Consider the following 26240-nt stretch of genomic DNA (forward strand, 5'->3'; position numbering starts at 1 on the left):
TCACTGCAATGAAATAAAAGCATGTTTTTTATACAGGGTGTCCCAAAAGTAGCGGGACGATCGAGTATTTCGCGAAATTAACATCCGATCGAAAAACTGAAAAATACCTTCAATATTTTTCTCCCCCTGGAGGTGGGGGAGGGGTGGCAACTTTAAAATCTAAAATACTATTCCCCATTTTTCCACCAAACTTCATCATTTCTATGCATATGTCATTTTTCCCAGGACTCTGTAATTTTTTATTTCTTGTATTGCTGTCGCCGTAACGACAAGATATACACAAAAATGTTTTCTGTTAAGTAATGATCACGTTAATATATGATTTACTATGTACCAATTAATGGTACAAGGCACTTTGTGCAAGAGAACTGAAATTAGACTTAAGAGTTAATCTGGCAAGATGTTATATTTTCTCGACTCTGCTTTACGGGATAGAAGCATGGACACTTAATGCGTCGACTACTAAAAAGTTTAAAGCATTCGAACTGTGGATGTATAGAAGAATCCTGAAGATATCATGGACCGAGCATGTAACAAACAACGAAATATTTGAAATCATCAAGATACGAAAGCTGCAATACCTGGGGCCTGTTATGCTTAATGAGAGATACAACATACTTCAGTTAATTATACAAGGGAAAATCCAGGGTAGGAAGATGAATAATCTCACAGTTGTGTAACTTGAGGGAATGGTACGGATGCACATCAACCGAACTATTCAGAGCAGTAGCATCTAAGATCAGAATAGCCATGGTGATTGCCAACCTCCGTCGCGGAGATGGCACGTAAAGAAGAAGAATAAATGTCGATACTAGTTCTAGATATTCATGAGAAAAATCTGTAAAGTAAAAAAAAAATATCCTTAAAAAAGGCCGCAACTACTACCTTGGTGATTCTGTTATTCGAATCATAATAATATATTGACTTGTGAAAATAATATCAAAACAGCTTTATCTTAATCTACTTTTATTTATTATCCAGAATTAGAAAACTAATTAGGTTTTTGTATTATGAAGTATATGCCTATTATACCGGGTGTCCACTTATATTTTCCCCCATTTTAACTGCCTATAACTTCTAAACGGCTCAAGATAGAAATATGCGGTTTTCACTGAAATGTTTTATTTTAGTAAAAGTTTTGTCTGAATGGATGGAATTTTTTATATCTCTTTCAAATACGAAATAAAAAATGGCGGATTTTTGAAAAAAACTTTGTTGACTTTTTTTAATGGAACACCCAGTATATTCCTTTGTAAATTGAAAGAAAGGTCATTCACCTATCTAGCGATATAAATTTTTTCAAAATCGATTGTCAATTCACTGAGTAATTAATTTTTTAAAATGAGAGGTGCAACGTGGATATCACATACCTAAATAACATAACTAAGCAAGTTATGTGATTTCCACATTGCATCTCTCATTTTAAAATTTAATTGCTCAGTCATTTGACAACCGATTTTAAAAAAATTTTTATCGCTGGATACATAAATGCCCGTTTTTTCAAGTTTTTAGGTAAATGACCATCTTTTATATCGCTTTTAAATAAAAAATGGCGGATTTTTGAAAAAAAAAACTTTGTTGACTTTTTTATTAAAACACCCAGTATATTTTTTTGTGTCTTGAAAAAACGGTCATTTACCTATCCTGCGATATAAAATTTTTTTAAATCGGTTGCCAAATGACTGAGAAATTAATTTTTAAAATGAGAGATGCAATGTGGAAATCACGTAACATAATATCATTTTGCTCAGTTATGTTATTTAGGTATGTGATATCCACGTTGCACTCCTCATTTTAAAAATTAATTACTCAGTGATTTGACAACCGATTTTGGAAAACTTTCTATCGCTGGATAGGTGAATAATCTTTCTTTAAATTTACAAAAAAATATACTGGGTGTTCCATTAAAAAAAAGTCAACAAAGTTTTTTTCAAAAATCCGCCATTTTTTATTTCGTATTTGAAAGCGATATAAAAAATTAGATTCATTCAGACAAAACTTCTAAAATAAATCATTTCAGCGAAAACCGCATATTTCTATCTTGAACCGTTTAGAAGTTATAGGCAGTTAAAATGGGGGAAAATATAAGTGGACACCCGGTACCTATTAAAACAAAATTTTATCAACGAACATGGATTTTTATGCACTTTGATAATAGACAATTTTACAAACTAAAAAATTCATAATTAAGTTTAATATTATAAATAATTATAAAACTTTACTTCAGTTACAAGTAAATACTGCAAATAATATTACCAGGAGCAATGCTATTTATTCAATAGAATTAGATAAACCTATTTAATTTATCGAATATTCTGGAGATAACGACTCTAACGATACAATAAATTAACTTAACCCGGCACCTGCCACGTGACTTTGCAAGACGTCAACTGCCACGTGGGGTGCTGACAGCACCCCTTAAAAATTATTTGTGATTTACTTGTTTATAAACAAAATAATGTGTTGAGTTACACAAGAATATAAAAAAACATGTTTTATTAACTTATTAGCTACTAATATATTATAAAAGTTAAAAAATAAAATTAATAAGGTGTTATAAGCAAATTAGCAATTACCAACCAATAATAAATGAAGTGAAGTAAAATATCTAAAAAAAATAAGATTTATTGAGTATAAAGACTATATTAATAATTTAAATCAGTTATCACAATAAAAAAAATGTAAATTTGACCTGTTTATCGAAAACACAAAAAAAATTAAAACTTAAACTGCCAGATGATGACACCCCAATTCGACTTTAGAGCTACAAGTTTAGAATGACACTAAATAACCATTTCAAACGCAAACAGATCTATGTTATATATTATTATAGAAAGCTACTATGACGCACAGCACGGTTAAGAAACATGAACTACCAAATATTTGATGAAAATATGTTATGGGGTGCTGGTAGCACCCCACGTGGCAGGTGCCGGGTTAAGGCTATAATATAATGAAGTATATCTATTGGATAGACTTCATGGCATCTATATTTCATTTGTGGTGTTTCTCTTGGTCGACGAGGTATTTTAGGTTCTTAATACAAGTCTTACCATTTTAAAAAACTTGCCAATTTTCAGAATTTGGCTCAAATAGATTTATTTTTGTTTTCATCTCATTACCATTCATAGATTTACGTCTGGAGAGGTCGTCTGTATTTGTCAATATTTTTGTTTTTGTCTTTTTTATTTGTAGTGCGGCGTAGTGTGAGCTATCTGTGAGTTCCTTCAACATGCTTTGTAGTTCCTCGAGAGTGCAGGCTATAATCACGAAATCGTCAACGAATCCGATGAGGATTAAGTGTTCTCATAAACGTGGATGCCATAGGTTAATTAATTTGTTTGAACTCGTGCGAGTCACTAAAACCGATTACTGATTTTCAGTATTCTCCTTGTCTAAATTGGTTTTATATTCCAGTAGGGTACCTACTCGCTGCGAGTGTTCATGCCAGTGGAGTAAATAGAAAGCAATCCTATTTACTGGAATAAGAAAGTTCTCACACCATTATTTCTCCCACGCAATACTCGACTGTATGACGTACTAGCATTATAGGTGCTGGTTACGCGCTTCCAGTAGCTAGTACCAGTGATTAGTTAAGGTGCTACGAAGTATAATGATAGCACGTCTACACACTAAAAAGAGATTTTAGAGTGTAGAAGCCACTATCCCTTTGAAACACTCACCTCTTGTATTCGCCCCAGTAATTAGTACGAGTTACTAGGCATATAACTGAGCATTAAGAGATTAGTCAGTCACAAGGTTTAAGACTCTTTCTACTGCCTGCGTATGACAGGGAATATCAACAGAGGATCCTCACACTGCGTCTGATACCTAGGTTCTCTTGCTTCACGTATATACTTTGTCCTCGTCAGTTGTATATTTTGCCATAGGAGGCTCAGTAATTTCTCCCCAATTGACAATAAAGTTAAGCTTTGGGACAACAAACTTCTTTACACCATTAATAAATCCCGATCTTGCCCTTGAAAGTCATCTCACACCTAACTTTTTTATGTGTTTTCTCTTATCACATAACATGGAGACAAGCACATTTTTTAGGGATTTACACAAGATGGTTTCCGTTTGATATGAAACTAGACTGGGGCATACACCTTAATCACATACATAGTTAAAGTCCTCAGATTATCTAAAGGATTGTCTGTTGGAACATATAACCGAAGAATGCGATTGGTCAACGTAAGCCATCGTAAATGAGCTAATTTCCTAAAGGCTTTTAAAGAAATATCAAAAAAGCATACACCACTGGAGATTGCTTTGCACATTTAAAGTAAATATTTTTGATCCTTTCTTTGATCATTCTTAATCTATATATTATGGGATGTAATGGATAGTGATGCGCAATACATAGCCTCTCCTATTCAAATGTCAACCTCACCTGCCCGTGAGATGATCTCGATCATGATCATCCGGTATATCCTGCTAGATAACAAACGAGGCGCTGACGTCCGAGTGATTGCCGGTATAAGCAATCCCCCACTTACTGACCAACAGCTTCGGGTGGAAGAGTCGGTAAGTGGAAGGGCACCTTCTTGTCCTAGAAATGAGAAATCATTTCTAAAGGCGGACGAACCAGGCATGGTCAACGGCGTGGAGATGCATAAGGCAACGGGAAACCAATGCATTAAAGGCTCATAGAGCATCCCTAGTTAATCATCATGACTAACAACATAACCAAACACTCTACTGATCATGAAACTCGGAAAACAAGATCCGGCAGAGGAGGAAACTCACAAGACTGCAAGGCCTCCCCGGTCGTCAACATGCGAAAACCTTGCAAAGTAGCGACGTGGAATGTTAGAAGTCTACATCAAGCTGGAAAAGTACATAATGCCGTTAATGAAATGGAAAGGCTGAATGTAGACATTTTAGGAATCAGCGATGTCCAATGGCCCGACTCAGGAAAGATGAAAATCAACAATAAAACAATATACTATTCAGGAAGTCAAGACGGTTCACACAGATATGGTGTCGGGATAATACTAAACAAACACATGGATAAAGCTGTAGTAAATTTCATTCCATACTCCAACAGAATTATCCTCTTACAATTAAATCAGAATAAACCCAAATTAAACATAATACAAGTTTATGCTCCGACTGCGGACAAACCAGAGAGCGATATTGAAACTTTCTACGAAGACCTAGACAATATTTTAAAATCCATTAAAACGCAGGATGTTACAATTATAATGGGAGATTTTAACGCAAAGGTTGGAGACGAAAAAGTAGAAGAATGTACAGGAGGATATGGTCTGGGCAACAGAAACGAAAGAGGTGACAGGCTTATCGAATTTTGCCAAAACAATAATTTTGTCATAACTAATACATTGTTTAAAATGCCAAAGAGAAGACTATATACCTGGAAGTCACCAGCAGATCAAGAAGGGAGAATTGTAAGAAACCAAATAGATTATGTATTGATTAGACAAAGATACAAGAACGCAATTATATCTTCTAAAACCTATCCAGGTGCCGACATAGGATCAAATCACAACCCAGTAGTGACCAAAATTAGGCTCAAAATGAAAATAATAAAACGCAGAACAACAGATGTAAAAATCGATACAAGTAAACTAAGAAACCCACTCATAAAACAACGCCTGACAGATGAAATTAATAACCGTTTAATGAATAGTAAAGAACAAATCCAGCAAAATACTGAAACAGAGACAAAATGGTTATTAATAAAGACAGAAATAGATAAATGTCAAAAAGAAATTCTTACACCAACCAGATACAAAAAGAAACAATGGATGACGGAGGAAATCTTAGATTTAATGGAAGAAAGACGTCAGCATAAAAACAAAGATAATCAGATGTACAAAAATGTGAATAAACAAATAAAATCCAAAATTAAACAGGCTAAAGAACAGTGGTTAAAATAACAATGCGCAGAAATAGAAGAACACCAGAAAAGACATGATAATTTTAACAAACATAAAAAAATTAAGGAATTAACGCAGATCAACAGAAAAAGAAAACCGGGAATACTAAAAGATACAGATGGGAAACTTGTGTTGAGTACTAACGAAAAATTAAAGAGATGGACAGAATACATAAATGAATTGTTCAAAGACAATAGAACAGAGCAGATGGAAGTCGAAGTATAAGATGATACGGTTTTGAAGATATTAAAAGAAGAAATTAAATCGGCATTAAAAAACAGCAAAAATGGTAAAGCAGTAGGTCCAGACCAAATCCCAGTTGAAAGCTTAAAATGTATAAATGATGAAACCTTAGACATTATCGTAGACTTGTTTAACACAGTGTACAAAACAGGAAACATACCAAAACAATGGTTACTCTCAACCTTTTGTGCTATCCCTAAAAATACAAACGCTAAAGATTGCAGTGAATACAGAACAATATCATTAATAAGTCACATTCTCAAATTATTCTTGAAAATAATACATGGTCGTATAAACAAAAAACTAGAAGAAGGAATAGATGATAGTCAGTTTGGGTTCAGAAACGGACTAGGAACCAGAGAGGCGTTATTTGCTTTTAATGTGTCAGCTCAAAGATGCATGGACATGAATGTGGATGTGCATGTTTGTTACGTTGATTTTGAGAAGGCTTTTGACAAAGTAAGACACGAAAAATTAGTCCAAATTCTAAATACAAAAAACATAGACAAAAGGGACTTACGAATAATAACAAACCTTTACTGGAATCAAAGAGCACAAATTGTAATAGATAACGAAATAACGAACCCAGTCCAGAAATTGAAATCAGGAGAGGAGTTCGGCAGGGATGTATTATGTCTCCATTACTCTTTAATGCATATAGTGAAGCCATTTTTGAAGAAGCATTGCTATCTCAAAGTGAAGGAATAATAATTAACGGAAGATCTATTAACAACATAAGATATGCAGATGACACCGTGATTATAGCAAGCTCTGCTGAACAACTCCAACTACTATTGAACAAAACAAACAATTTCTGTAAAGAATATGGACTAAAAATGAATATAAAAAAGACCAAATACATGATAATAACTAAGAAAACAAACATACAAACAAGCATACATTTGGGAAATGTACCGATAGAAAGGGTTGATAAATACAAATACCTAGGAACCTGGATTTCAGAGAAAAATGATCAAACAACAGAAATAAGGACCAGGATAGAAATAGCAAGAAATGCGTTTGTAAAAATGAAAACAGTTCTCTGCAACAAAGACCTTAGCTTAGAACCGTTGATTGAGGTATTGTTTGTTAGAACTGAGAGCAAGAGCTTTGAGATGCTACGTGTTCTCGATACTACAATATGGACTTGAAAGCTGGACATTAAAGCAAGAACACATAAATAAGCTACAGTCATTTGAAATGTGGTGTTACAGAAGAATGCTTAGAATAGCATGGACACAGAGGAAAACGAACACGGAAGTACTGCGAGAAATGGGTAAAGAATGCGAAATAATAAACAAAATAAAAATAAGAAAGTTACAATATCTGGGACACGTAATGAGGGGACCGCGATATGAAATGCTAAGACTGATAATACAGGGAAAGATAAGAGGCGGAAGGAGTATAGGAAGAAGGAGAGTGTCATGGTTAAAGAATTTAAGGGACTGGTTTAGATGCAGTTCTATAGAACTCTTTAGAGCAGCGGTGGATAGAGTAAAGATAGTGATGATGATATCCAACCTACGATTAGGAGATGGCACTTGCAGAAGAAGAAGAATCTATATATTAGGGAGGTTGTTGTGTATAGGAACGAAATTAACCACAGGAAGCTGGTTACAGGTTTAAAGTTCTTTGCCTAAAACCCGTACAAATTTATTAGGGCCTTTAGATTTCCATTTAATGTACAAAAATAACGCAAAGGTAACTAGCTAATTGGTATGGAACAAACAAACCAGCCACTACAGCGGCTTATTCTAGTTTTTTTTTCATTAAGCTTCGGATGACCAAGCGGGGGAAATTTGGACCCCATCGTATGTTTTTCTTTAATAAATTCAAAAGTATTTTCAATTCTTAACTCATTTTTTTTTATTTGACTTTAATATCATTCTAGATATCCTCATATTTTGAAATAAAAAATTCCCTATATTTTACGAATAAAAAATATATTCTGAAGATGATGTTTAGTAAAATACCGTCTATTATGTGTCATTCCAAGTAGTTTTACGCTAATGACGTCGACTTTTGCAAAGTAACAAGACACTTACTCAACATACACACTACACATGACACTAATATTCATGTTGTGACTGCCTGAATGATATAAAGTCCATGCCATAAAAAAATTTCATTTTCTTGTCATTGTCAGTTTTGATATTTAATTGTCATTTTTGAAATTTTTGACATGTTTGACCATTCCCCCCCCCCACATTGGTCATCCGTGTAACAAAAAACGGTTGGTCATCGGAAGGTTATAGTATATTATTCAACGAGCATGTAATGATGGCTATTACTCACGATGATGAAGTTTGCGACACGAGCCGTAGGCGAGTGTCGTAATTCATCAGAGTGAGTAATAGACATTACATGCGAATAGAATACTATACTTTTTCTACGACCTTTTTTTATTTTAATTAGTAAAAAATTTAATTATCTACTACTCGAGATTTAAATTATAATAATTTACAAAATACCTAAATGCTATTTACCCATAGTACGTGGCTGGATAATTGGTTGCCTACTATTACTAAATTCTTATTTATTGTAAAAATACAACTAAAAATAGTCAATATAAGTTCTATTCGTTTCCGAAAAATTATAAGATTAAATTTGTACCTACTGTCAGTGAATCTAATAAATGGGAAATGGCTGTTGTCGGTGGACTTATTTCATATATAGTTATAATGTATATTTACATTTAACTAGGTATATATTTATAATATAATAATATAACTATACATAATATGTTGTAACATATTTAACACAATATTAATTATAAATTCCAATTAACATAAACAAAATGCGCTAATGCCACTGTCACTAAATTAAATGATAAACGTCAAAATTTTTAGTAAACAAGACATAAACGTAAAAAATATACTGACATTGTTACAATTAAAATTCCTTTAAAAATTTTTTAAGTTAATTATTGGTATAAATTAAAATAATTATTTTATTAAAATAAACAAGTTTAAGTAATTTTATTTGCAGTTTATATACGATTAATATTAAAAGTGGCATGCGCTACTTGAATCTAACTTCAGTCCGTGAGTAATGATCCGTGAGTAACTTCAGCCCGTGAGTAATGAATTATTACTCACGGGTACAGTAATGGGTGCTATTATCTATGAAAAAATAGCGAATAATGAGCATGTTATTAAAAGATCGTAGAAAAAAACAATTACACCATTGTTAACAGCGGTGTTAGTGGCAGTTACATCGCACACGATAGCTATCATATTGGAAATGTTCAAAGAATTGTCATTAAAGCGTAGTTGCAGAATGTGGATTTATCCTTTAACACTAGAAGCACCAACATTTTTTCATACCTAGAAGCACCGGAGCGGTCAAGACGACGGGTATTAGAATTTTCTATCGCCAGTCGTATTCGTATAGTTATTTAATTGAAAAAAAAAAACCTATATTGAGTTAATATCTACTAACAAAAGATATGTAGTTAATTTAAATAAATTATTTAATTATTTAAGCACAATTTATGTAGTAACAATTTTTTTTAATTTTGCTTGTACAAGACCTACACACAAATTTTTTACATAAGTATATGACTTTTACATGTTTTATTTTAGTTTTAGTTCCCAGTTTTCCACTTCTTCTTCTTCAGGTGCTATATCTACTACGGAGGTTGGCAAGCATCATAGCTATTTTAATTTTTGAGTCAGTAGCTCTGAATAGTTGTTTTGAGCTGCATCCAAACCATCCCTCAGATTCCTCAGCCATGAAATTCGTCTTCTTCCGATGCATCTTCTGTTATCTACCTCTTCTTGCATTATGAGTCATAGGATGCCATACTTCTCCCTCCGCATCACATGGCCGAGATATTGTAGCTTTTGTCACTGCCTACGTTTATTATTTGATTGAGGTGTTGTATCTCTGTTTTGTTTCCGTTGATGTTGCTCTGCCCTTAGTCAGATGATCTTGTCGCAATTCATCTGCTAACTGAAGTAGGAAAGTTTTCCCAGATTTTTGACAAAGAGTAACTTTCTTATACAGAATCCAAGCATTTTTTCCTACCATATCTAAGATATTAAAAGAAGCCTGCAACGGCCATCTCCTTGAAGCTGATTTGGTTGAGCACTGTATGGCCATCTGATCTACAACGTCTACCCCGTATTTTGTATGGTTGTAGTAGGTAATGGTTTTAGGTTTCTCCTTTTGTCTATGCCTATTTCAATATTGTTTGAGTCTAGAGAATTTAGCGCTAGAACATTTTTGATCATTTTCCTCTGGTACACCTGGTTAGCTCAAGTCTTCGTGTATGAAAATTTTTGATTTGTATAATTCCTTATTTTCGTTTTTTATTGACGGAGGAATATCCTTTCTTGCTCGGTTTATTGTTCCAGTACTGCTGGTAGACTTCCTTCGTAATACTTTTTATGTGTCGTGACATTTCTTCCCTTATTCATAAATGGGCCCATTAGACGGCTAATTACATGTCCCCTAGAAGTTGATTGTCTGGTTGTTGTTCATCTTTCCGTAAGTAAGAAAATCCGTGCAATCAATATTTGGACTAGACATTAGCTGTAAGCCAGAATTTGATTCCAAACTTATCGGGTTTATACGCCATGTATTGGGTGAAGTGACTTCTTGCCTTTGTGGGAAAAAGCTGTTCGTCGATAGATATATTTTAGCCAGTTGTAGGTGTAGCAAAATATACAATTCTCTATAAATAGGTTCCATATTGCCGACGCAAGTGCAAATTTATCTGTTGATCATCGCTCAGATCTGGTACTTCTCCTCCGTAATAAGGACCGCATTTTTTATAGGTAGGCATCAATATACTCAAAAAGTAATTAGACTAAGTACCTACCTGCAGGTAGTACCTACCTGGACTAAGATGGTAATACATTGGAGACCATGGAACCACAAACGAAAAAGGGGAAGGCCACAGATGCGATGGTCAGATAACCTGAAGAAACACACTGGGTCAAAATGGATGCAAATTGCCCAAGCTAGAGAGGCATGGAAGAAGGAAGAGGAGGCCTATATCCAAGGATGGATGTTTAGGGCTGATTAGATAGATAGACCTACCTGCAAAAGAGAACTTGTAATCCTTAAATAGATGTAGCAAAGTACTAAATTTTTAAGCTTCTAGAATAACTACTATGAATAAGTAGTAATACAGAGGGTCAAAAATAGAAAGCAGTCAAAATGACCGCCCTGGTGCTTCTAGGTATATACTAACACATCTCAAAAGTAATTACACTAAGTACATGTAAAGGAGGAATTATAATCCTCAAGTAGATCTAGGAAAAGTTCTAAATTATCAACTTTCTAAAACAACTAAGAATAAGTAATACAGAGGGTCAAAAATAGAAAGCAGTCAAAATGACCGCTCTGGTGCTTCTAGTGTTAAAAGAGGAATTAAAACATTAAAATACTATTTCTTACTAAACCAAAATCATCAAAATTCGCAAAATTTAACTAAAAATTATAATTTTAACTATTTAGAATGGGAAATAAGCCACAATATTATTAAAAAATGATTTTTATTAACGTTTCGACGCCCAAATCGGGTGCCGTTGTCAAAATACAAAACACTATTAATATAAACAAAAATGTTGTTGCTTAGTAAAAAAATTCTTCTAATAATTTATTTAATTTAACTCATTTATATCGGCAATTCAGATACATATGATACATTTTAAAGTAGAAGACTTTAAAATGATATTGCCAATATTTATGAGTTGCGTTCCTGGGACGACTTTACTGAAAGATAGTTCATTCGATTACATGAAATCAACCCCAACTCAAGAATATCCGTCACAAAAAATCATAGCATGTGATCTGTCTTTAAAAAGACAACCACATGCAACGGTGACATTAAAATTCTCGCGTTAGAGATCTCATAGTAAATCACGAGGGAAAACCAGGAAAAACCTCGTGATACTATCCCGACATCGTAAGTATTTGGTCTTACATTTAATTTACTCTCAAAATTAATACCAAATTCTGACTTTACTATAATTTTGTTTAAATTATAAATAATATCAATAATACATGGATATATAAGTAATACTAAAATATAAAATATGTACTAACTCGACTATTGACTTATTAATTGTGGTATTTTCTTTCTATTGACTTCCTCTTTCAGTATGGGTATCCACATCCTACTGCATTCCACCGAGGAATTTGCGACACAATTGGTTTCGTTTAGCATAATTAGAGCCGCTTCTTTGATTTTTCTCTTTTTACTATCTGTTTCTTTCAGGACTATACTTGAATCTCTCCACTGAACTCTATGTTCATTATCCCATGCGTGTTGACATATTTGAGATCTATCAAATTCTCTATTTTTAATATAAGATTGATGTTCACTTATTCTAACGTTTAATGGTCTTGATGTTTCACCTATATAAAACTGTTCGCATTCACAAGGTATTTTATAAATACAATTCTTTGTCCTTTCTTGTTCATTGTTAGGTTTAGTTTTAGATAGAATAGATCTCAATGTGTTGGTTGTTTTGAATGTTGTTGAAATGTTGAATTTATTTCCTATTGTTTTAAGTTTCTCGGATAGTCTAGATTTAATAATATTGTGGCTTATTTCCCATTCTAAATAGTTAAAATTGTAAAAATGCCACAAGAAAATAGCTTCAGAACAACATTAAAAATTATAATTTCAACATTTTTGTGGCACCTCGTAAAAATATTTTGTTTGAAAAAATATTTTATTTGTGGCTTAACAAAGGTTATCGGTAACTTTCAATCACTCTTACACATTGAAATTATAAAACAAGAATCATTCCACCCTATTATGCATGTGGTGGAAAAGTTTTTTATTTTATTTTAAAAACTGTTTTGCTAGACATTGTAAATTGTAGGATTTCCTTCCCGGAATGTTGTTTATTGCAGACACCATCCGTAAGCCAATTAACATTGCAATAGCAAGACCTGACGAAGCTTTTTGAAATGTGTAAAAGCTCCACTTGACTTTGAAATATTCCTTTTACAAACAAGAATGTATAATTTATTGAGGCGAAAATTTGCACATGCTATCCGCTGCATTACTACGGTAAATAAGAAGAAAGTGAAGACAATAGCTACAAGATGTTAACGTTTATAGAAAGAATAATGAGAGAAGTAGGTAGCTGATTTCGAAAAAAAAAGTATTAAATAATAAAAAATTAATTCTTATCACCAGATCTCGTTTTGGAAAATATCAAATGTTCATTCAGCTAAAAGTAAAATCTTACCAATAAGTATTTCAGCGAAAGCAATTATTCCAAATGTAGTACCGAAATAGTACCTAACCTTTTATAGTCTTATCTCTGTTTATCTTCCTCTAATTCATCCACGGCTTCACAAGTCTGTACTAAAAGCTTACAAAATGAAGAGAGTGTGACCATGTTGACCTTACTCTAATTAAGTAATGTCAAAGTTTTTGTAATTGGTGTGTTTTAATTTCATTCTACTCAGACCGATGACATACCTAGATGATTCTAGATGATTCTAGATTCTAGATTCTCTATGACATACCTAGTATCCTACTCCAGGAATATCTCTCTCCTATGGCGCTACAGCTACAGCCCAAGTCAGGCACTGGTCTCCGCCAGCATCTGCCTCCAAGTATCTCTGCCTCTGGCTGCTCTCCTCCCGTTGTTTATCCTCAATATCTCTTTAGAAATCCAGGATCTTTAGAACTCCAGGAATCTATCCCCCACAAAGTAATTCGGGTATGCTAGTAGTAATTGTGTTTCCTTTACGATCAGCAATTCTGTTCTAATTTGTATTGGTCTTACTACTATATATTGTAGTCATACTCCAGAATTATATTAAAGAGGAGAGGTGATAGCACTGCTCCTTGTTTCAGGCCACAGTTGATTTCAAACGATTCTGAGAGCTTTTTACCTATCCCTAAACTGGATCTACATACTCTGGATCAATTTACACATATTTACGGGTATATTCACAAAAAGTTAATTATTCTTATAACACTTTCTCATTAGTACTGAAGCAGTGGATGAAAAGCCCCTCCTAAAATTGTATAAAGTGAAATGACCATTGGTCTTCTTCTTCTTCAAGTGCACTGTCCGTTGAGAACGTTGGCTCTTAACATGGTAGTTCTGATCTTGCTTCTCACTTCTGAATAGTTCAACCGATGTGAGCCCGAACCATTTCAGAAAATTTTGGAGCAACGAGTGTCTTCTCTAGCCTGGCCCCCGCTAGCTGTCTATTTTCCCTGGATAATCAATTGCAGCGTCAACAAAATTTGAACAACACAGAGGGCAATGGAAGGTACTTGTTGGGATTAACCCTGGGTAGTGATGTAAGAAGAGAATATTCTCAAGAGAATATTCTTAAGAACGGTAATATTCTCGAGAATATTCTCAGCCAGAATATTCTCGTTCTCGAGAATATTCTCTTGAGAGTTGCTGCGTCTTTAATCGTGCTAAGACGACACATAAAAAAGAAAAATCAAAAACGGAAAATGTGGATACGGCTTTTCTAATGAAACGCGAAACAATGAGTAATTTAACTATGGAAATAATGCTAGACAATTATTTGTTGACGAATTTCACAAGAATATCAAAAAGTGATTTCGAACTATTAATAAATAATAGGTCTGGATCCCGCGTTTAAAAAAAAGTTGATTAATAGCAAGCTGAAAATTTGTTAATAGCTTAAGAGTGTCTAGTCGGATAAACTTTGATATATGGGAACACTGGATCAGGGGCAGTTTTAATTGTGGAACAGGTTAAAAATTTGGAACGGTCAGACCACGAAAACGGCACATTTCTTTTGTCCGACAGAACAGACTTAAACTCTCCGAACAGAGATTAAAATCTCATGCAAAAATCAGACTGCTATTTATCACCTGTCATAATTCCTGTCATTTGACATATTCTACATGTTCCACATATATTATTAAAACGCCCATTTGGTGATAAATAACAGTCTGATTTTTGCATGAGAGTTTAATCTCTGTTCGGAGAGTTTAAGTCTATTCTGTCGGACAAAATACATGTCCCGTTTTCGTGGTCTGACCGTTCCAAATTTTTAACCTGTTCCACAATTAAAAGTTCCCCTGTTCCAATGTTCCCATATATCAAAGTTTGTCCGACTAGACACCCTTAAGCTATTAACAAATTTTCAGCTTGCTATTAATCAACTTTTTTTTCATACGCGGAATCCAGACCTATAATGATAGGGCGAAGAATAGAGAAGAAATATCAAACATGAGAAATTCAATGCCGATCTCAAAAAGATTGGCAATTGTTATTTATATAAATATACTAACAGTTTTAGTTTAATGTATTTATTTAGGATGCACTACTCTTCCATATCTGTCTCATAGTTCCAGAAGTATGCCAAGTTCCACAACTCTGGACGTAAATGTACTGCATTAATAAACCGTATTGTGATTTCATTTGACCACGTATTCATCTTTTCTTTGTATGTTTTGACAAAACTAAATTAAATTTCAACAAAGTACAGGAAATAAAGAGGAAATACAGAGCAACATGCAAAATTTTCCACAGCAGTTCGACTTTATCGGCAACGCATCAGATACTGCAATAGTGTTCAAATACCAGTAAAATTTCGGCCACATGGCTCAGCCAAACGGCGATATTTTCATTAGATGGCTGTAGTGTTGCCAGAAACATACCAAATATATATATATATATATTTTCGGCAACATATTGCTTCAAAAACTAGCTCGTCTAAATTCTCCTTTAACGTAGACCAATCCATGACTGACCTGACGACTCGTGAAAAATAAAATCCCACAACTTCTTATCATTACATTGAAATGCAGAATGTAGATGAACAGGATGAGCTAATGATAGAAATAGATTCTGAATCTAAGACCTCATGTTTTTCTGATTAAATCGCCACATCCATTACTTGCATTATTTGTTGTTAAGAAGAAACTTTCATTTTTTTATCAAATAAATTTTGTGTTCTCTGTTGTTTTTGTATTTTGTTTATATACTTCGTCTAATTTACTAACCGTTGCACGTCATCCGCGTCATAGCCTATGACGTCGCATGATACCAATACGAAATATTTGGCGGTAGGCGTGTTCTTTTTTAGAATCATTTTTCCGAGTACACTGGAATTACAGCCACTAGACATACTTTATTGTATACGTGTAGAAATAATATTTGAAGATTTCTATTAATGTTAACCTAAAGAAATACACAATAATATGTTTCATTTAATTTGTATAAATGGATTATAAAGCGTTTTTATGAAGCACATTTGTTCGGAACACACCGTAACTGTAATCGACGAAGGTGACATTTTAGAATAAATTGGTAACATTTATTTGACAGTTGTGGTGATGACACTTCATATTTGTTGTTTGTTTGGGTTTATATGACTGCGGACACTAAATCCATTCGCCAATACACACACTTCATATTTGTTTATATTCTTTACTATAAGTATCTGTTCTATTATATTTACTGTTTTTATTATTTACATTACTATAAAAAGATCCTCTACTATAAAAATATAAATTTCACCTAATTTTATCACGACTTGGAATAATCGAGGTATCTGACAACTTTTTTAGTTGTTATTGCAGACATATACAAAGAAACCTATCGGCTTCTCCCAAGAGTTCGGAGCCGTTTTTTAATAATTATTAACAATGCAGTGCAAAAACGCTTGCACTGCAAATCTTAAATGATTATGACCAAATTATTGTTCTCTATTTCCTAAGTTTTTATTTATTTACATTGAATATTAATTTAACGATGTAAACGTAACGATGCAGTTTTTGTGATAAGGCAAATAGCGGAGAAATCATTAGAATATAACAAACCAGCCTTTTTCTGTTTCATAGACCTAGAGAAAGCGTTTGATAGAATCCAATTAAAAGATGTGATACACCTTCTATATGAGAAAAATTTACCACTGGATATCATAAAACTGATAGAAAACATATATGTAAGAAATAAAATAGAGATGAAAGTCAATGGAATAATAACACAACCCATAGAAACAAACACAGGAATCCGGCAAGGAGATTCACTAAGCCCTCTACTGTTTAACATAATATTGGATGCAATAATAAAATAAGTGAAGAAAAAAAGAGGGTACAAAATGGGCAATAGAGAGATAAAAATACTCTATTACGCTGATGACACCGTGTTAGTAGCAGAGTGCGAAGACGACCTACAAAGATTATTGCACGAGTTCAACATTAACGCAAAAGAAATGAATATGAAAATATCAGTCCAAAAAACAAAAAGCTTAGTAATTGCCAAAGAACCAATAAGATGCAAATTGGAGTTAGACAATCAAATTATACAACAAGTAATGACTTTCAAATATCTGGGAATTAATCTATCAGCCGACAACAATATCGAAGAAGAGGTAAAAGACCAAATAATTAAAGCCAGTAGAACGGCCGGATGCCTAAACGACACAATTTGGAAAAACAAACACCTAAGATTGGAAACAAAGGCCCGAATATATAAGTCAGTTATTAGGCCAGTTATGACTTACACGGCCGAAACAAGACCAGATACAAGCAAAACACGAAGACATCTGGAAACCAACGAAATGAAGATCTTAAGAAGGATTGCTGGAAAAGGACTACAGGATAGGGTAAGAAGTGAGGAAATCAGACGCATATGTGAAGTAGACAATATAAATACCTGGGTAAAGAACAGAAAAGAAGAGTGGAATGAGCACATAAGCAGGATGTCTGAATCAAGGATAGTAAGAATAGCCAGGGACAAGTCACCGTTAGGCAGGAGAAGTATAGGACGCCCAAGGAAAAGATGGAATGACAACTTAGGGGCAGAATGAAAGGCACCGTTGAAGAAAAACAGGCAATACTGCCTATATAAAAGAAGAAGGAGAAGAAGAAGAATATTAATTTGTTTTGTTGTATAATCCACGTTTATAATAATTATGTGATCAATTTGATTTAAAATTGATTCAGGATTATTTTATACTTTGGCAACTATGTCAACGTAGATCTCTGGCGTAGATAATGACGTGCAACGGTAAGTAAATTAGACGGACTGTATATAAAGAACACTGTTGTTTAGTCTCATAATTTTGTATATGATTTCATGATTTTTAATACCCTATTTCATTTTCAACGATATCCCTAAGTGCGTCGTAGGGTTCATTCTCAGAAAATTCTCGATATCGAGAATATTCTCTGATTTTTCATTCTCGAGAATTTTCTAACACTAACCCTGAGAGACCGAATAAGTAACCGAGCATTGCGCCGTAGATTGGGAATAACGGACGCAACAAAAAGAATATCGACCTTAAAATAGAACTCGATAGGGCACGTCGGGAGAATGAAGGACAGCAGATGAACAAAACCTATTCTCGAGTAAAGACCCAGACAAAACGATTTTGGAAATAGAGGACGACCACCAACAAGATGGACAGATGACCTGAAACGGATATACCAAAATTGGATGCAAGCGGCTCAGAACAGGGATTTCTGGGGTGAAATACAGGAGGCCTACGTTCAGCAGTGGACAAATATAGGCTCAATGATGATAATGATGATGATGATGAATAAATAGCAGTATACGGTACCTATCTTGTCTCAATATGTGACTTAGATTTCTTTCTTTCTCTTTTCCGATTCTGTGGATTACCTTTATGTTCAGTCTAGGATATTCGAAGAATGCGTCGGTACACCCAGATTTCGAATGCTTTTAGTTTTTTCATGAGCGTCTCTGTCAGTGACCAGGCCACCACACAAATGTAGTATTTAACTAGACGTAGTTTTAGGCTAAGAGACGAATCTTCGCTTATGCGAAGCTCTTTCATATTGTTAATGCTACTTCAGGTCGTTCTATTCTCGGCATTGGTCGGATTAATAAATATATGGGTAATTTGCCCATCTGCGTTATTTAGTATCAAATTCACAGTGTCCGGATATTACGCTTGTTTTAAGATGTACTCATAAATAATATAGTCTTTTGTGTTGAAAATCTTAAAGTCAATAAGGATGTTCACAAAAAAATTAATAGTAATTTTAAACATGTAAAACGATTAAGAAACACCCTAGGAATAATTGTCTAAAATATTAAGAAACTTAAAAAAGCCTTTCTATGAAAAAACTTCATTAGAAATCTAGTAACATTTTAAAGTCACTAGTCGTACTCGTATACTCCAGCACGCGCCATGTCCACAGTATTTTTTCTCTTTGGGTACTTGTTTGAGGTTAGTTCAAATTCAGGTCATTTTATTTTGTATTTTTTTCTCTTATTGTTTCGTCAGGACTAACGTGGATTTTTATGGTGAATTTGTTTAGTTTAAAGTAGATAGACTGTTTCTAAGGACATATTTTGGGTGGTACAAATAAATAAATAAACTGATAGGTTTTGAAATAGCTGATTTGCTTAACCTACGTACTGTTAATGTAACAATGGTGTCTGATTTCTTGTCATCTTGTAAAGAAATATATCAACCACAGAGTAGCGGAATGTTTATTTTAATAAGGTACAGGGGTGAAAAAAAAAGAGAAAATTTAGTGTGATTTTTAATTTCAAATATTTCATTCAAAGGAAACTTTTTGTTTATTCTAATGGACTTTCCACCCTCAGTAATAATATAATATTTAATTCTGCGGTCAAATTGTTTAAAAATATTTATTAGTTTTCTCAGGATTCGAAAAAATTAATGCATTTAAATAGCGTTTGCATAGATTTTGCCCTACTAATTTTAATGATGTCTAGTTTATAGGATCAGTCGGTAATAAATAGATACCTACTTTATTACTATGTTATGGACACCAAGTCTTTTGAAACTCCAGACAAGTTGAAAGATCATAAACTATATAGGTACTTTTTATTTTTATAAAAAATTTTTTGCTGACGCATTTCGTTACCTGGATATTTAGAAACAGATATTTATGCCCGGTTGCACCAACAGATTTTAAGCTTAAGTCGAGAATATCATAAAAATTAATATAATATACTTATAGTATATTACAATAAGAATACCATAATATATAATAGATATAATTGATAATAAGGTAAGACTCTAAAATTATGGTGCAACGTGATAGATACTCAACAAGGCCATATCTATAAGTAGAGCTTAGCTAAGCTGGAGCTTAAGATCTGTTGGTGCAACCAGGCATAAGAAGTCCAAAATACGAAGTTTTCGACTGTAGGTATTAAGAATTTTTATAATTTATTTTTTTATAACCAAGCTAACTTAAATCTAAAATATATCATATAATTGGGTAAAAATGAGTACTTAATTTATAAACCCATTTATTTAGGAAAAGATCCATAACTTACAATAAAGAAGTGATCTTCGCAATTCGCAAGGGAAAAGCTGTTTTTATTGATGCATATACTTCTTTTTTACGTTTCTTTTTACGATTTAAATTAGCTGGAACTGTAATAAAAATCTTGTCAGAATTGTTTTTAGAGGTATTTACACACCAAGGAATAAAACACCACTTATTTGGTTTCATTTTTACTAATTAAATACGTAAAGAACTGCACACATTCAAATACACTTCTTAAATAAGTATACAAAACAAGTCGTCGATCAAATACGATACGACTGCTGACGTCACAGACCGTAGCCTCGCTGCAGGGTACCGTTTTTCTAGGCTTCAAGAAAATCAACATTATGAATTCATTTATCTTAAAAAATATACATTTTTAAACAGTTTTATGAGTGTTACGTTTATATATACCTTATAATCTATTGAATGTAACTATATTTAAAAATTAGTGAACGTCCCAATTCAAAAAAAATTAATTTATATTAAAAACAAGGAAAACTCGATTTTTCTGATGACACATGTAACAATTAATTTTATTTGCAAACGTTTTATACTATCGATGAAGAAATGGGAAGCGTGGAAATGAAACGGGTAGACATCAATAATATGAGTAAAATACCTCGTGAGAACACTTACGCCACGAGAGGTTATTGGAACAAGCGAATATCTGGAACAAATGATTGATATTCTACAATGAAATATGAGTGCGGTCCAATCTAGCAAAAGAGACCGAGGTTAACAAGGAATATTAGGTTGAGTATTAATTGAGGTTGTCGATTGCATGGATTATTACATAAAAGTCAATCATTTATAGGAAATTACTTTTCAGAATCTGCGTTAAATTTTATATGCCTTTTATTATGTAACATTCCTTCTATACGTAACATCACGAAATGCATTTTTGAAGTTATACTTCTTTACGCGCGATGAGGGTGAATTTTTATATGTTAAAACCAGGCGCATACGCATCACCCAGGCGCATACGCGCATTATAACTTTGTTCTGATTGTATGTTCAAATGACATGTCAAAAATTATCCAATATGGCAGCTGTAGGACAGCTGTGGTTTGGAGGAAAAGGTAAAGGTAAACAAATGTATAATATATTAGTTTTATTGTTGTGAGGACAGAAACAAAACAGTTTATAATATTGTAGTGACTTTTAAATAGTTTTTAAAAGCAACAGGTACGTAATAATTGTTAATGTATCATGGGTATAAACCTACCTGTTTGATCTGCCAAAATACATAGTATGTAATAATGTAATACTTTTATTTATGTAATTTGATTACCATCAATATTCACCTAACATATTGTTTTCTTACTATATGTTTTGTTGTATTTTTTTTCAATTCTAAAGTCCACTTTACATCAACAATAATTGAATAAGAAATTGACAACAAGTTATTCCAGGTCAAATTTGGCTTATACAAAACACAATTCTACATCCAATTTTGCCGTGAATAAAAAGAAAATAAAGAAATTTGACAAAATAGAACATATCCAATTGTTCTATTTCATCAAATTCCTTCATTTTCTTTTACAAACCATACATTTTGTAATCGTCAAATTTGGCCTTGAATAACTTTGTCAATTTCTTGTTCAATTTATTGTTGATGTAAAGTGCACTTAAATCATTTCAATTCAAAATTAAAATAATTTGATCAATTTTCAAAATATCACAAGTTTAATGACGTTCTACACCTTCGGCAAAGAATTAAGGATTTGCATGAAATTTTAGTATGTTATAGTTTACTTCAAAAAACTAAGACTTGATTTTTTAAAAAATGTTTTACCGTGCCGTTTAATTACTATTAAGGGTCAAAGTTAAGTTTTAACATGGGCTCTTATGGGAATTCTTAAAAAGTTAATAACTTTTGACCCAAATTTACGATTTTTAATTATTTGTGCTTGAATTAAAGGTATTTTTGTAAGGAATAACATATTAAAAAATGAGGATTGTTTACCGTACCATTATTAAATAAAAGTGAAATTACTGTTTCGAAATTTAACAAAGTTGGTAGTAGTGAGATCAGCTGCACTCATAATTATCCGAAACGTACGTGTCAATCACATGACCTCGGTGGTCTAGTTGTTGAGCGTTCGGTCAGAGTTCGAAACGTCCCGGGTTCCAATCCTCTACGATTCATTTTTTTTTTAGTTATTTTAATAAAAATTTTTTGAAAGTGGTAGATAAGAAAGTTAGTTTAATATTTAAATAGAATACAATTACTTCGTTAAAATTATATAATAGAAGTATAACTTCTTACGTGCGTACAAAGTACACACACATTTTTTTTATTATACTAAATAAGTGCTTAAGTTAACAGTAAACTAATAGATTTGTGGAAAATATTGTCCAATCACAGTTTTCTATATATTATATAAAGTTCGAATTTTAACACTTCATAATATGAACATAATGGTAGGCGAGCCCAAGCGGGGATTTTTGCAGTTACTCTGGCGCGTCAGATTATCACATGGAGATAAACCATGTACCATGTAATTATACCCCTAACATATATTAGATCTGAATACAGGGGAGTTCGTTAAGGACGGTCCGAAAAAAAATCTATCCTCAGAAAAACTCCACATCGTCAGATTAGGATAAGGTAAGTTAAGAACATGCAAAAGAGTGCATATTTCAAAAATCTGACGGTTTGAGCGGGGTGCAAGGAAATGGGTGAGTCACAAAGTTTCACAAGAAAAAAACGAATATTTCGAGAAATAAACGTCACATCGAAAAACTAAACAATAATTTTGTAATATTTTTCAAAAATCTATCGAATGATACCAAACACGACCCCCACGGAGAGGGGTGCGGGGTAAATTTAAAATTTTAACCCGGGAGTAGTTGCGCTCACTTCTGTAACGTGAATAGTCGCGTGTTAGATTTCATCTCACAGCACGAATTTAAATACGAATTTACATCAAATTTTTATTTTATAGTATTTTATTTACTTGCTATGTTAGAAATATTATTTCTAACAATTATTAAAGCTGGCTCTCCCCACCAAAGCCATAAATTCCACAAAAAGAAGAAAAAGAAAAAAAATACCTACGCATTACTACACCCTTCCTCGAGTCACTTACGAAATTTTTTCAAAATTTCAAAATTTTTCATCAAGTTATCGCGAAAAAGGATAAAATGTGAGATTCTATCAAACGCCGCGACTACTCGCGGGTTAAATAGAAAACCCGCAATATTTCACCAAATGAACATCAGATCAAAAAACTGGAACATACACTTATTCAATATTTTTGAAAAATCTATCGAATGAAATCAAACACGACACGGGGGTGGGCTTGGGGATTACTTTAAATCTTAAATAGGAGCCTCCATTTTTTTTTATTGCAGATTTGGATTCCTTACGTAAAAATAAGTAACTTTTATTAGATACATTTTTTCGAATTATGGATAGATGGCGCCATAACCGAAAAAAACAATTGTTGGAAATGGAAAATGTTAAATAATGGAAAATCTCCACTTAAATTGAAAATTTTACTAAACTTTTTTTGGTTTTGTGACCTACTCTTCACAACCCAATATGTCCGCAAAGCGCTCGAGTAACTGAAAATTTAGTATACCTTCCTCCTCTACTTTAAAACAAATACTGTTTTGTTGTTTAATGTTAGTCCAGGAAAATAAGTAGTTATTCTCCGGACATCTCAATGGTCAGGTATTTGAAGAGGTATTTTCCAATAATATAATATGTATTCACCAAGCAAACGTATACCTATATTTTTTAAACGCTTTTCTTTAGTTTAATCGTTTGGGTCAAATCTTTAGACGTTAATTTGACTGCCTTTTCTTCAATGCAAATGAATGAAAATTTGCAGACATATGCATTCGCGGAAACAATACATGAATAGTTAATAAAAAATTTTTTATGTTTATTATTTGTTTAAATAAAAAAAAACGATTTTAATGGAAAATGCTTAAATTTCTTGTTTTTACAAGGTAGAAACTTAAAACTTTTACAGATTGTAGCTAATTATATGAACTATACATAATTTCACTTTTTAGGTTAATTGTTTACATTATGCTTCATAAATAAACAATAAAGTTTAAAATTTTTGCTGATTCCGACTACTTTTCATGTTTATACATCATCTTTATAAACATCCTAAGAGGCGACGCGACGATTTTGAACGCTCATATCTTTGTTTATATAAACATCGGCGCTTATTCGTCTCAAATTTCAATACGATACGAAACAAAACTTCAACCAAAACTCGAATTCCTCACCAGACTTCCGGGTTGCACCGCGTCGTTGGTTTCTAGGCCGAGCTTTCGACGTCCTCTCTGACGTCTTCTTCAGGACTTCTGGGGTCTCAGTCTCCTGAGGCTCCAGACACTACACTCACTACTCACTACTTCACTACTCACTGCAATACTAGGTATGTATTGTCTGTATGTTATATTATATTATATGTATTGCATGTATTCTCTTTTTTCTGTTAAAAGGCGTATATCATCTGAAAATTCCAAGTCCTCAAGTTGGTAGATATTTCAAACTTCAAGATATACAAAATATTTTCTACAAATTGTAACTACATACGCGAAATAAAAATTATTCCTAACATCAATAATAAAACTATTAGTTAACAAATTTTCAAATAATATTCCAATTTTAATTTTTTCATATACCTTTGCTTTGGAAATAAAATCGTCAATAACGAATGTTATTTTCCCATATTTTGTGTCCGTTACCTGTCTAATTTTCCGACATTGACGTATTGTGAAAAATGCATTGTGCAAGTGAATATTGCATTCAACAGATCGATTTGAATAGATGTTTTTCCGGCCATCAATCTTAATAAATTCTCTTAATAAATTGATTGGTGTGTTATCTGGGACACAGAAAAATATAGCTCATCAATCAAGCGCTTTTAAAAGCAGCGTTGAGGTTACAGTATATACGAAACTATTTTCTTTTCAATTTTATGCTTTTCCTTTCGTATTTATTCGATTTTAACACATGACATTAGTATTAAATGTGTGTTAGTTTATGTTATATTCGGTGTGGAAACCACTCATTAACTAAAATTGTTTGTGATTTTACTTTACAAATATAAAAAGCAGGAACCTGTCAACTTTTAAATATTTTAAATTTAATTTAATTATCTACATTTAAATCTCAATTTAAATGTAGAGCGTAATTTACGTACATCTAACATAGAACACAGTCCATAATTTTTATTTGTAACTAAACCGTGTAGGGTTTTTCTGAATAATAAATGGTAAAGTTTTGAAATTAAAATGTAAAAAGCATTTATAGAATAAAATTATTTAAGTATTTATTTTTAAAAAAACTCTGGGACCCGTCAACTTTTAAATTCAAAAGTGTGCTTTTTAAATATAAATTTAAATATACAGGATTATTCAGGCAAGTCTAACCTAGTCCATCACCTTTGTCTTTAATAAAATACTCTACATTTTTATAATATAAAATCCTGATCTCAACAAACTATCAAATGTAGGGACTACTATTAGTATAGTATAGTTGATCCAAAAGATGGCATAACCCAGACATCCAAAGTGAAAGTTATTCTTCAACACCAAATTGTTCTATATGGTCCACACAATGTCCAGAAAAAGGTCACACCATTTTGAGCGTCGGGTTTGGGGGGGAGAGGGGGAAGAAATCGGTAAATTCGTAGTTTTTTAAGTTTTTCGCCAATATTTCCAAAACTATGCGGTTTAGCATGAACAACCTTTTATATAAAATTGTTCTAAATTAAATTTGAAATAAAAAAGGCCCTATGCATAATCTTTCTAAAATGAATGGTTCCAAAGTTACGGAGGTAGTATAGTATAACTGATCCAAAAAAAGGCCTAAC

The sequence above is a fragment of the Diabrotica virgifera genome, chromosome 1 (assembly GCF_917563875.1).
Source record: "Diabrotica virgifera virgifera chromosome 1, PGI_DIABVI_V3a".
In the NCBI taxonomy this organism is placed as follows: Eukaryota; Metazoa; Arthropoda; class Insecta; order Coleoptera; family Chrysomelidae; genus Diabrotica; species Diabrotica virgifera.